Raw genomic sequence first — 12,169 nt, forward strand, 5'->3', positions numbered from 1 at the left:
ATATTATATAGATATTATATAGTGACGGTATATTAATGATATAAGATAAACTAACCGATAATTCATCTGAGTCTATGTGAAATACGTTGTATAATATTACGGGGTAGTAAAATCCTATATGTGATGTATATAATACGTATTTGAAAGATGATAGCCAATTGAATATATTTATATATACGTAAATCTCGTGTAGTGATGTATGCAATAATCAAAAGATAGATAACTGAATCTATTTATCAAAATATTTTTGAATAATATGTTGATATCATACTATTGAGGAAATAGATATACTATTTTGTATCAATGTAGACACATGTATATTGTTGAAGTTGTAATAACATAAGACAAGTATTACGAGGTATATATATATATATATATATATATATAATATCGTATTTAAAATCTAATTAACTAAAAATTTATCGTAATTTACAAAATTCATTGATATTATTATACAATTGAGGAAATATACTACTTGTGTTAATGTGATGATATAATAACTAATTATCTGATTTATACATATACATGCTACATTAAATTATTTGGATGTTGTTATAAATATTATACAATTTATTAAAATTTTAATCTTTAATAAAAATCGACCTTAAGTGTTCAAATTTTGAATGATAATTTTTTTTAAAAATAAATCAATTGCTTATTTTGGTATTACACGATTGAGAAAATATACTACTCGTGTTAATATGATGATAAAATAACTAATTATATCATTTAACTTTTTTCAAAAAACTTGACTACATGTGATCATTTTTCAATAGTAACATTTTAAAAACTACATCGAACAATTAGATTTTATTTTGTCCACAATTTTGTAATAAATGACCACATGCGGTTGGTTTTATGGAAAAAATTTACAAAAACTGACCACATGTGGTCGGTTTTTTAAAAATATACCTTACAAATTGACCACTTTTTGTCGGTTTTCTAGAAAATTTTACAAAACCAGACTACATATGGTCGATTTTCTGATAATTAATTAAAATTTTTTTTATTAAATATATTAAATCCTACCCAACCCAAACCGGCCCAGCCTATCAAAATACCCCCTTTTAATGTGTAATTGCCGTCACCTAACCTCACAATAAAAATACCCATATACACCTCACCCTCGATAGTACGTTTAAGGCTGATAACCTCACCCCCGATAACCTCAAAATCACCGGCGACAACATACACCTCACCAAACTCTCTCTAGCGATGACAACAACTCTGCGGCAGTGATAAGAAACTAGACCAGCAATGAAAACTACTCAGTCGCTGGCGACCTGACCTTGACTCGACAACTTGAGACAGTATTTTGTTTTGTACGTATAAGACCATTCAATCCTTTAACAAAAACTCTGGTTTATCTTACAAAGATTGAATTTTTTTGTTCAAAGATTATTTTAGGAACTTTTCTTGTCGAAAAAAAATTGCTATCAGTTGTTTATACTGATAATACTGCTTGGAGGCTAATACATTGTTGTTAGTTATTGATATTATTTTACAATGCCTCAATTAGGTGATTCAGTCATCTTTCTAGAATTTTTTGTTGAATGAAATGTCATTATAGAAGTAACTGAGCTCCATTTGTTTTCTGATTTAATACAGTATTGCAACTTTATTATAACGAATTAACTGGAAGCATACCTACTCAGCTTGGTGTTTCAAAGAAGCTTAGTGTTCTTGCCTTTCAAGACAATTAGTTAATCGCTTCTCTCATTCTCTTTAATTTAGACCAAGCAAATGTAAGTTGATTTCTATCTATTTTCTTATAATAAAGTCTTTAAATGTAGTGTTAAGGTGGGATTGTTTGTTGTAGAAGGTTTTGAAAGCCATAGGTATTTTGTGATGATTATATGGTGTGAGAGAGACATACGACACCTCTACTTATTTGCTTTATTACACCTGTTCAATTGTTTTACATATACTATAAATGAATATGTCACTTGAAAGTGATTAAGTGTAGTTACTTCAAGGTGAACTCTTATTTTGAATTTTGTTGAAGCATAGGTACTTGAAATGTGAACTTTTTATTTTGAATTTTACCATGCTTGGTAATATGTGAGGCGACTTAGTGACTTGAAATTGATTAAGTGTAGATACTTGAAATGGAAATTTTTGTTTTGAATGTAGTTTAGTTTCATAACTTTTGAGGTGACTTAGTCACTTGAAATTGATTAAGCGTAGGTAGTTGAAAGGTGAATTTTTGTTTTGAATGTGGTTTAGTTTGGTAACATGTGAGATGACTTAATCACTTGAAATTGATTAAGTGTAGGTAGTTGAAAGGTGAATTTTTGTTTTGAATGTAGTTTAGTTTGGTATTTTGTGAGGTGACTTAGTGACTTGAAAATGTTGAAGTGTAGGTAGTTGAAAGGTGAATTTTTGTTTTGAATTTAGTTTAGTTTGGTAACTTGTGAGGTGACTTAGTCACTTGAAAATGTTGAAGTGTAGGTTGTTGGAATGTCAATTGTTGTTTTGAATGTAGTTTAGTTTGGTGACTTGGGAGGTGACTTAGTGACTTGAAATTGATTAAGTGTGGGTACTTGAAATGTGAATTTATCATTTTAAATGTAGTTTTGTTTGGTGACTTGAGAGGTGACTTAGTGACTTGAAATTGATTAAGTGTAGGTACTTGAAATGTTAATTTTATCACTTTGAATTTAGTTTAGTTTGGTGAGTTTGGAGTTGTCTTAGTGACTTGAAATTAATTAAGTGTAGGTACTTGAAATTTGAATTTTATCATTTTTAATGTAGTTTAGTTTGGTGACTTGAGAGGTGACTTAGTGACTTGAAATTGATTAATTGTAGATACTTGAAATGTGAATTTTTCATTTTAAATTAAGTTTATTTGGTGACTTGGGAGTTGACTTAGTCACTTGAAATTGATTAAGTGTAGGTACTTGAAATTTTAATTTTTGTTTTGAATGTAGTTTAGTTTGGTGACTTGTGAGGTGACTTAGTCACTTGAAATATTGAAGTTTAGGTATTTGAAATGTGAATTTTTATTTTAAATTTAGCTTAGTTTGGTGACTTGGGGGGTGACTTAGTGACTTGAAATTGATTAAGTGTAGATACTTGAAATGAGAATTTTTGTTTTGAATGTTGTTTAGTTTGTTGACTTATGAGGTGACTTAGTCACTTAAAATTGATTAAGTGCAGGTACTTGAAAGGTGAATTTATCATTTTGAATGCAGTTTTGTTTGTTTTTTTGGGAGGTGACTTAGTGCCTTGAAAATATTAAAGTTTAGGTAGTTGAAATTTGAATTTTTGTTTTCAATGTATTTTAGTTTGGTTACTTAGGAGGTTACTTAGTCACTTGAAATTGATTAAGTGTAGGTACTTGAAATGTGAATTTATCATTTTAAATGTAGTTTAGTTTGGTGACTTGGTGACTTGGTAGTGACTTGGAATTGATTAAGTGTAGGTACTTGAAATGTGAATTTTTCATTTTGAATGTTGTTTAGTTTGGTGACTTGGGAGGTGACTTAGTCTCTTGAAATTGATTAAGTGTAGGTACTTGAAATGTGAATATTTATTTTGAATGTGGTTTAGTTTGATGACTTGGGAGGTGACTTAGTGACTTGAAATTGATTAAGTGTAGGTACTTGAAATGTGAATTTTATTATTTTGAATGTAGTTTAGTTTGGTTACTTGGGAGGTGACTTAGTGACTTGAAATTGATTAAGTGTAGGTACTTGAAATGTGAATTTTTCATTTTAAATGTAGTTTAGTTTGGTGACTTAGGAGTTGACTTAGTCACTGAAATTGATTAAGTGTAGGTACTTGAAATTTGAGTTTTTGTTTCGAAAGTAGTTTAGTTTGGTGACTTGTGAGGTGACTTAGTCACTTGAAATGTTGGAGTTTAGGTACTTGAAATTTGAATTTCTGTTTTGAATGTAGCTTACTTTGAAATTGATTAAGTGTAAATTCATTAATTGTAGGTACTTGAAATGTGAATTTTTGTTTTGAATGTAGTTTAGTTTGTTGACTTATGAGGTGACTTAGTTACTTGAAATTGATTAAGTGTAGGTACTTGAAAGGTGAATTTATCATTTTGAATGTAGTTTAGTTTGTTTTTTTCGGAGGTGACTTAGTGACTTGAAAATATTAAAGATAAGGTACTTGAAGTATGAATTTTTGTTTTGAAACTAGTTTAGTTTGGTTACTTGGGAGGTGACTTTGTCACTTGAAATTGATTAAGTTTAGATGCTTGAAATGAGAATTTATCATTTTGAATGTAGTTTAGTTTGGTGACTTGGGAGGTGACTTGGTGACTTGAAATTGATTAAGTGTAGGTACTTGAAATGTGAATTTTATCATTTTGAATGTAGTTTAGTTTGGTGACTTGGGAGGTGACTTAGTGACTTGAAATGATTAAGTTTAGATACTTGAAATGTGAATTTTTTATTTTGAATATTGTTTAGTTTGGTGACTTGGGAGGTGACCTAGTCTCTTGAAATTGATTAAGTGTAGGTACTTGAAATGTGAATATTTGTTTTGAATGTTGTTTAGTTTGATGACTTGGGAGGTGACTTAGTTACTTGAAAATGTTAAAGTTTAGTACTTGAAATGTGCAGTTTCGTTTTGAATGTAGTTTGGTTTGGTGACTTAGGAGGTGACTTAGTAACTTGAAATGTGAACTTTTATGACTTGAGCTAATTACTTAAATCAGATTGATTGTGTAGAAGGAACTTGATTATACCTGGATATATCAACAGAATAATGATAATAGAATGGGTCTTAAGTGGAATATTTTGCAGGTGTCAGACGATTTATTGAACATGCTAAGACACTTGATGCTTGGTGACATTTTTGAGATATTCATTGTCCTTGTGTTAGATGTGATGGTACAAATATTTTAGAAGAAGAAGTTGTGAAGGAACATCTTTATAGTAGGGGTTTCACGAGGACTTTTTAAGATTGCGTACTATTTATGGTGATGTTGAGCAAAATAACTTTGTTGTTGGTGAAAGTAGTAGGTCCGCGGGGCATAATAACTATCAAGATACTAGGATGACAGAATGGTGCATGATGCTTTTGGGATGAAACATGGGTACGACTTTAGGGAAAATGTCGAAGATGTTCCCAATAGAAAAGCGAACCATTTTTATAAACAACTGCATTTTGCTAGTCGTCCCTTGTTTGATGGATGTTAGTATTCTCGTTTGTCTATTACTGTTAGATTATTAAGTATTAAATATGATTAGAAAATTGTTGAACGAGAAATGAACTCAATGATAGACCTTATTAAAGAGTTAGTTGACCCCACCTTAGAGTTTATTGATTCTTTCTATAAGGCCAAAAGATTGGTGTCAAAGTTAATGCTCTCCTCAGTTAGAATTGATTGTTGTGAAAATTGCTGCATTTTATACTTTAAGGAAGATGCTAACCTAGAGTCCTGTAAGTTTTGTCAGCATCCTTGATATAAGCGTGGTTGTCGTGCAAATAAAATTTCTATTAAGGAGATGTATTATTTACCTCTAATACCAAGGTTGAAGAGGTTGTATGCTTCAAATAGCTCAGCTCCTCATATAAAATGGCACAGTGAAAATAAAAGGCTCACTGGTGTTATGTGTCATCCATCTGATGGAGAGGCTTGGAAGCATTTTGATGCAACTTATAAAAATTTTGAAGCTTAGCCACGAAATATTCGTTTGGGATTATGTGCGGATGGTTTCTCACCTTTTTCTGTTGGTGCTGCGCCATATTCATGTTGGCCTGTATTTATCACTCCATATAATTTTCCTTCTAGAATCTATGTGAGAACATTGTGATGCATGACTCATAATATTTGTAAAGATATGACACCTAGACCTAATTCTTCCCTAAGAATTAGCCCGTGAGGGAAAGATTGCTCAAGTCAATATAAGTAAACCATCAGTCTATTTCTCAATTTGTAAATTAGCTAGCAAATGAGGGGAGGATCCAAATCCTAGAGATCTTACTTTTTCATATAAAGGAGTCAAAATGTGACATATGAATGCTTGAATTGTGGCTCTAATGTTATAATTAGTTCTGATGCCTTTAAGAGATAAATTATTACCATTAGTTTTCTAGGTATTGTTTTCTTGTGAGTCATGATTTGAGAAAGTCTATAGGGTCACATGTAAAATCAAGTATAAATTGTTGCATGACATCATTACTTCATGTATTAGTCATTGAAAGAACTGATCATCACCTCATATGACTGAAAAATTATCTAGCACATTTGGAATGAATAGTTAAATCTTATGGGTACGGTAATAGATATAAACTCTTCTATCTTTTTTTCATTCACCCAACAAAAGTACTATCGCCAAAACATGCAAGACTTAAATAGAAAAAAAGTTGTATACTAAGATAAAAATGCTTAATAAAGAAAACTAGATAAGAAGATGGATCAAAGTCATTAATATGCATCCAGATATATCAAATGTCAAAAGAAAATCATATCAAAATCAAGAATCAAACAAGTAAAATCAGACCAAAATAGTTGTCTGAAACTCTCTCCTGCTATACATCTGATTTTGATGAGATTTTCCTGGAGAAGGTAATTAATTAAATTTGATCTCTTGCTTCCTTGAACTTTTCTCTTTGATCTCCATCTTTCCCTTATACATTGCTCTTCTATTTCACCATATACTGAAGAAGCTATGAGGGTTAAGAGAACGATTTTATAGCCCCATCACTTTTGTTGTGTTCAGATACAAACAATATTTGACAGTGAAACAATGCATCTAGTTAAGTAAAGTGTCAACTTGAAGTGTTCCTATAGAAATAGAGGTTGTACTATGGTAATCACATGATTTTTTAACTACTAACACCTATTGATCATATTTTATAAATTTTTATTACCACCAGAACAATTTTTTCGAAAAGAAACTATTTACTTTGACACTTAGTTAACTAGATCCACTGTTTCTCTGTCAAACTTTGTTTGTACATGAATACCAGAGAAGTGTTGGGGGTTGTAAAATTATTTTCTTAACCTCCTAGCCTCTTTTTAATAAATGGTGAAGAATAAGAACAATGAATAAGGGAAAGTCGAAGATCTGGGCGAAAAGTTTGAGGAAGCAAGTGTCAGAATTTTATTATGAATTATCTTCTTCAAAATATCTAATGAAAATCAAATGCATCGCTCGAGGCCATTTTATAAAACTATGTTGGTTTGATTTTGATTGTTTGATCTTGGATTTTGAGTACATATAAATTTTGGCATTTGATATATCTTGATACCTATTGATGATTTAGATCCATGCACTTATGTTATTTTTTTTATTTATCATTTACTAGTTGGTTTATAGATTATTTTTCTATTTATATGTTTCAAGTCTGGATGACACTTTCCTTGGTTGAAATAGGAAAGACTGAAGAGTTTATATCTAAAGATTACTATTTCTGTATGATGTAATTATTCATTAAATTTGTTCTAGATCATTTGTGCATCATATGAAGCTGTGATCTTTTCTTTTTTGACAAAAAAATGAAGCGAAGATTTTATGTAATGATGTGTACTTGGTTTTGTGTAACATTGCAGACTTGAAGAAATCAAGAGATGAAGTACCTAGGGAATTGATGATAAGATTTTTTTCTTACATGACTTCAGAACTTATGATAAGATTAGTGCAGTTTTTGAAGCATGCATCGATCATATTTCTGCTTCATTAAATATAAAGAATTATTTCTTGGATTTGTATTCTTGCCTCATGAGCTAAGCTTAGATGGAACTTGAGTACTTGACCAGGGGTATGCTTATATGTATTTACTTGATCCTCTCCTCCTGAGTTCGTTATTGGGTTTAAGTTAGGCCTAATTATCATATCTTTATAAATATTATGAATGGATGATTTTGTATGTATGAAAATTTGTAAACATATTTTTCCTATAATGCAGAAGATTACTTCAACAATTGAAGAGTCATCGCTACTAATGGTTTTTACTTATATTCTCAAGAAAACTTTTGACTTCCTATCCAATTTGATTATCCATCAATGAAAATAGACATTTGATCTTAAGTTCAACGATCATCAAGTTTACCCTAAATAGCCAGTGACTAAACTTACATTAAGAATTTGCAAAATCAATTTGTATGTGTATTTGTTATGAAAAACTTCATCCAAAATGTGTTTAGTAAATATTTCAATGGTGAGCGAAGAAATGCTGAAACTGGTTCAACACAGAAGAAGAAGCCTTATACATTCCCAAGTGGAAGGGCAAAGCTTCCTGTCATAAGCAAGTGAATGATGGAGATTTTCTCAAGATGAATCCAGATTGAAGCTTATTGAGGATACAGAGAATTTGATTAGCGAGGTTTAGATGATATTTCGGGCGATGGGTGTAAACAATACTAATTGTAGAGCTTGCCGTTAACCAATATTAAATGACACTGATTGTAGAGATCCTTTAAACTACCCAGGTACCCATACCTATTCTCTCCTACTAGTAAGAGTGCTTGAGGTAACAATTTTTCTATTGTCATCAACTCGTAGAAATTTTATGTTATTATCCTTCAGTTTTTATAGTTTATGGTATGTTTCTTCCATTTATGTTTCAGATGAGTTTTAAAACTCTTAAAATATATCAATCCTAGATAGCCTAGTAAATCAGTTTTAGAAAATCAGACAAGTAGTTCCAACCATCCTATTTTATTCTTTTCAGTACGACTTAAACCTTCATTCGAGGACGAATGATTTCAACGGAAAAATATTGTAACACCTCAGTTTTTGAACCAACAAACACTCAACACTTAGCACAGATAAACAATAAAAATTTTTACAGTCCCAAGTTCCCACGAGTTGTGAACCAGGTCCTTTACCAATTGAACTAGTTGTGGCTATGTCCCTCAACTTTTCAGTGAACCATGAGCAACTCCACGACTCATAAAACCTAGCCACGAGTCTTGAAGCCACTCACAAAACCAGCCTTCCAATTAGTCCAACTCCTAAGTTCCCTGGAGGGACCATTGACTAATGGATTAGGGTTACGAACCCTACTACGACTAATGAAGGCCTGGACATATAGTTGACAATTTCCTTTCTGAACCACGTGTCTCAGTAATACTACTAGAACCCAAAGCATGAGTCGTGGAGTGTTTTGTAGTAGTGATTAGTTCAGAAAATATCCAAAAATCCTCCAAGAAATCATATGCCAAACTACAATCCTTGGCATCAGAATACGAGTTGGTGAGTGACTCATGGGAACTGTCGTTAAAAATTTTGAAGTATTTTACTAGGGGCAATTTTGTATTTTCTTTATTTCCTAAGCCTAAACCATGTTATTTTAGTATATTTTAAAGGAGATATCAACATAGTTGACCAGTTTATCCCTCAGTCCTTTGTTCAACTCCTAAAAGGTCAAAACGTTCTCTCAAGATAGCAAAACATAGGGTTCAAGTATCAAGTCTCAATTCGAGCAATCAGTTAAGAATTTCTTGTTACCGCTAGGTATATATGGTTTCAATTTGGATTTCCTTTTGTCCACGTGCAAACATTTTCAGAAAAAAATTATAATTTTCATGATCTCATGTTTAGATTGCTACCCCATTTACGCTTTTTTTTGGTGATTTCTGTTATTATGAATTATTATGTTGTCAAATTTTTGTAGTAGACATTTTCGCAAGATTTATGGCAGTTCCATTTTAGCCTAGTTACTTGAACAATAACTCAAAAAGATTTATCGTGATTTAGACTCACATATTTAGCATTGACCATAAATAGATAATTGAGCCGAGTACTATACTCTATTTTCAGACATACACGATTTAATAACATATTAGAAAATAATATACAGATTATTGGGAGGATTATTTAGCACCGACAGGACAGGTGTTTCAAAAAACTCAAGTCCCATAACTACATGCCATGTGTTCATTCCTAGACTCGTGGTTAGTTCGATTTAAACACTTCTAGTCAACCATTAGTGAGTCTTCATTGGTGGACTTGGTATAGTTTGCCTTTGTAGATTCTTTCAATTTAAACACTGTTTTGATTTCTGGGCAGGATGGGGGCCTTGTCCCAATAACTTACTTTTTTTTTATGTCTTTAGAGACTTATCAGACATTAGTTATTAATCTTGTGATAGACACGTTTTGTCTTGATTCAGATTTTAGTTATGATTTTTAATTGAAAACTTCTACTTCAGTTTTCATTTATATTATTTTATAGACATTGTCAATATGTACGGTCCGATTCGAATAACTTATTGTCATAAGTTTCAATCACACCTAGGTGTAGACTTGAATCATAACAAATAATATACATATAAAATTATCACTTTAATTGAAAAAATCATTCAAAACCCTTTCAAGAGGTGTTGAAAAAAATGAAGTAACAATGCAGACAAAATAATATAAAGGCGTCGTATCTATATATCAATATTTAATGTTTGGACAATAAAAATTTTAAAAGATGTCAAATTTTGTCAGTTTCCATAAAACATTGCCGAATGTATGAAAATTTGAATCGAGACAATCTCATTCTTTCTTCACAACTAACAGATTCTGATAACCAGATATTTTTGTTTTGTGTGTATATAGACAAAGCTAGAAATAATGATTTTGATTCAGGAGAACCCTATTTCCTTGCCTTATAGGTGACCTCAATTTTTTGCATTTTTATGTTTACCCTGATGGAATTAATTCCTTTTCGGCATGGATCTTATCATTATTTTCCTGTTTCCATGTTGTCCTAGTCCTGATGTTGGAAAATATTTTGAAAAAATTACCGACATTTCATAAATTTTCTTTTAATTCATTTATGGGTTTAGGTTCATTATTTTTTTCAACAAAATAAACATACGTGTAGAGCAATCATTTGTTGTTTTATGATGTTTAACCACATCTAGTTATGTCATTGCTTCAGCATAGACTGATCAAACTTTTTTTATCTTCTTAAGATTTTTGTTTGTCCATCTCTTTGGCTGAATGAGGAATAAATTCTCGTGTTATTGGAGAAATTCTATTCATAGAAATTGAATTAAATCGATTTTGAGAAATTTGCTAAAAAAATATTTAAAAAGATTTTAGGGTTTTTTAGAAAATATTTTCAAACCTAAAACATATATGTAAATAGCTACCCTTTTTTTTACGTTTACACAAATTGAATAACACCCTCACCACCACCCACCCACCCCTTATTTTTTAATGAATTTTTCTTTGACTATTTATGGTTGGAGTTTATGGTCTAGGTTCTTTTTTTCCTTTACCTTTTTGTTGGAGGGTAATTTTGATTGTACCACCTTTGGCTTTGAATTTATTTTTATTATGTCATGCTCTTTTGTGGATCCAGATTCATGGTGGAAGGGAGTTGAAAAATTCTAATTTTATTTGTTTATATGTAATATACATAAATCATTAACTATGTTATTATTGTTTTAGCAAGTAAATCAAAAACTTTTTTGCAATCACATTTGCAGTTCCTGGAAATAGACTTTGTTTAGTTGATAGGCCCACCCAAATTGATTAAAAAAACGTTTATAAGTTGATTCTTTTTTGTATGTGTATTTGGAGATTTCTGACAGAAGTTTCATAGATGATGCATTCAAGTAGAACAAAAGCAAAGCGGTATGAGTAATATCATGTTATCTATTGCTATTTCTCAAGCCTGTTGTTAATTTTAAAAGTGTGATGTTGCATGATCTGACTGTGTATTCTTGAGGACATGTAGTATTCCTAAGGAAGTAAAGGAAGATTCATTCAATGGGATCCTATATTTAGAAAGAAAGATGCAGTGGTTATACTTACTTTACATGCAATATTTACCATAGGATAGTATTCATATTGGTACTTCACGCCTAGAACCAAAGACCTCTCTTTTATACCTTTCTATCTTATCTGTGTCGTCTTCTTTTAAGAGGATGTAAAGTTAAAAAGAATGAAGAACATGCTTTTATTTTTCACTTTTCAGAAAATTACTAAAAGCTGCCTCTATCTTTAACTTCTTTTGAGAAGCAATAATGTTTGCCTGTACCATTCTGATGGAATGAAAGCTTTTATTTGATGTTTATATTTACTAGTTTATGACTAATCTTTGGATTGCATATATTGTTTCTTTGAGATATTAAAACCAAAATTTTTAGCTTTCTTGTATTTGCTTCCCACCTATGCAGAAATAGAGATCAATGTGGAAGAGAGCAGTAATTTTAGTGTGCGTATAAGTCAGCGTTTTAAAATTCGAAAGCACAAAAAGGAAAC

The sequence above is a fragment of the Capsicum annuum genome, chromosome 7 (assembly GCF_002878395.1).
Source record: "Capsicum annuum cultivar UCD-10X-F1 chromosome 7, UCD10Xv1.1, whole genome shotgun sequence".
In the NCBI taxonomy this organism is placed as follows: Eukaryota; Viridiplantae; Streptophyta; class Magnoliopsida; order Solanales; family Solanaceae; genus Capsicum; species Capsicum annuum.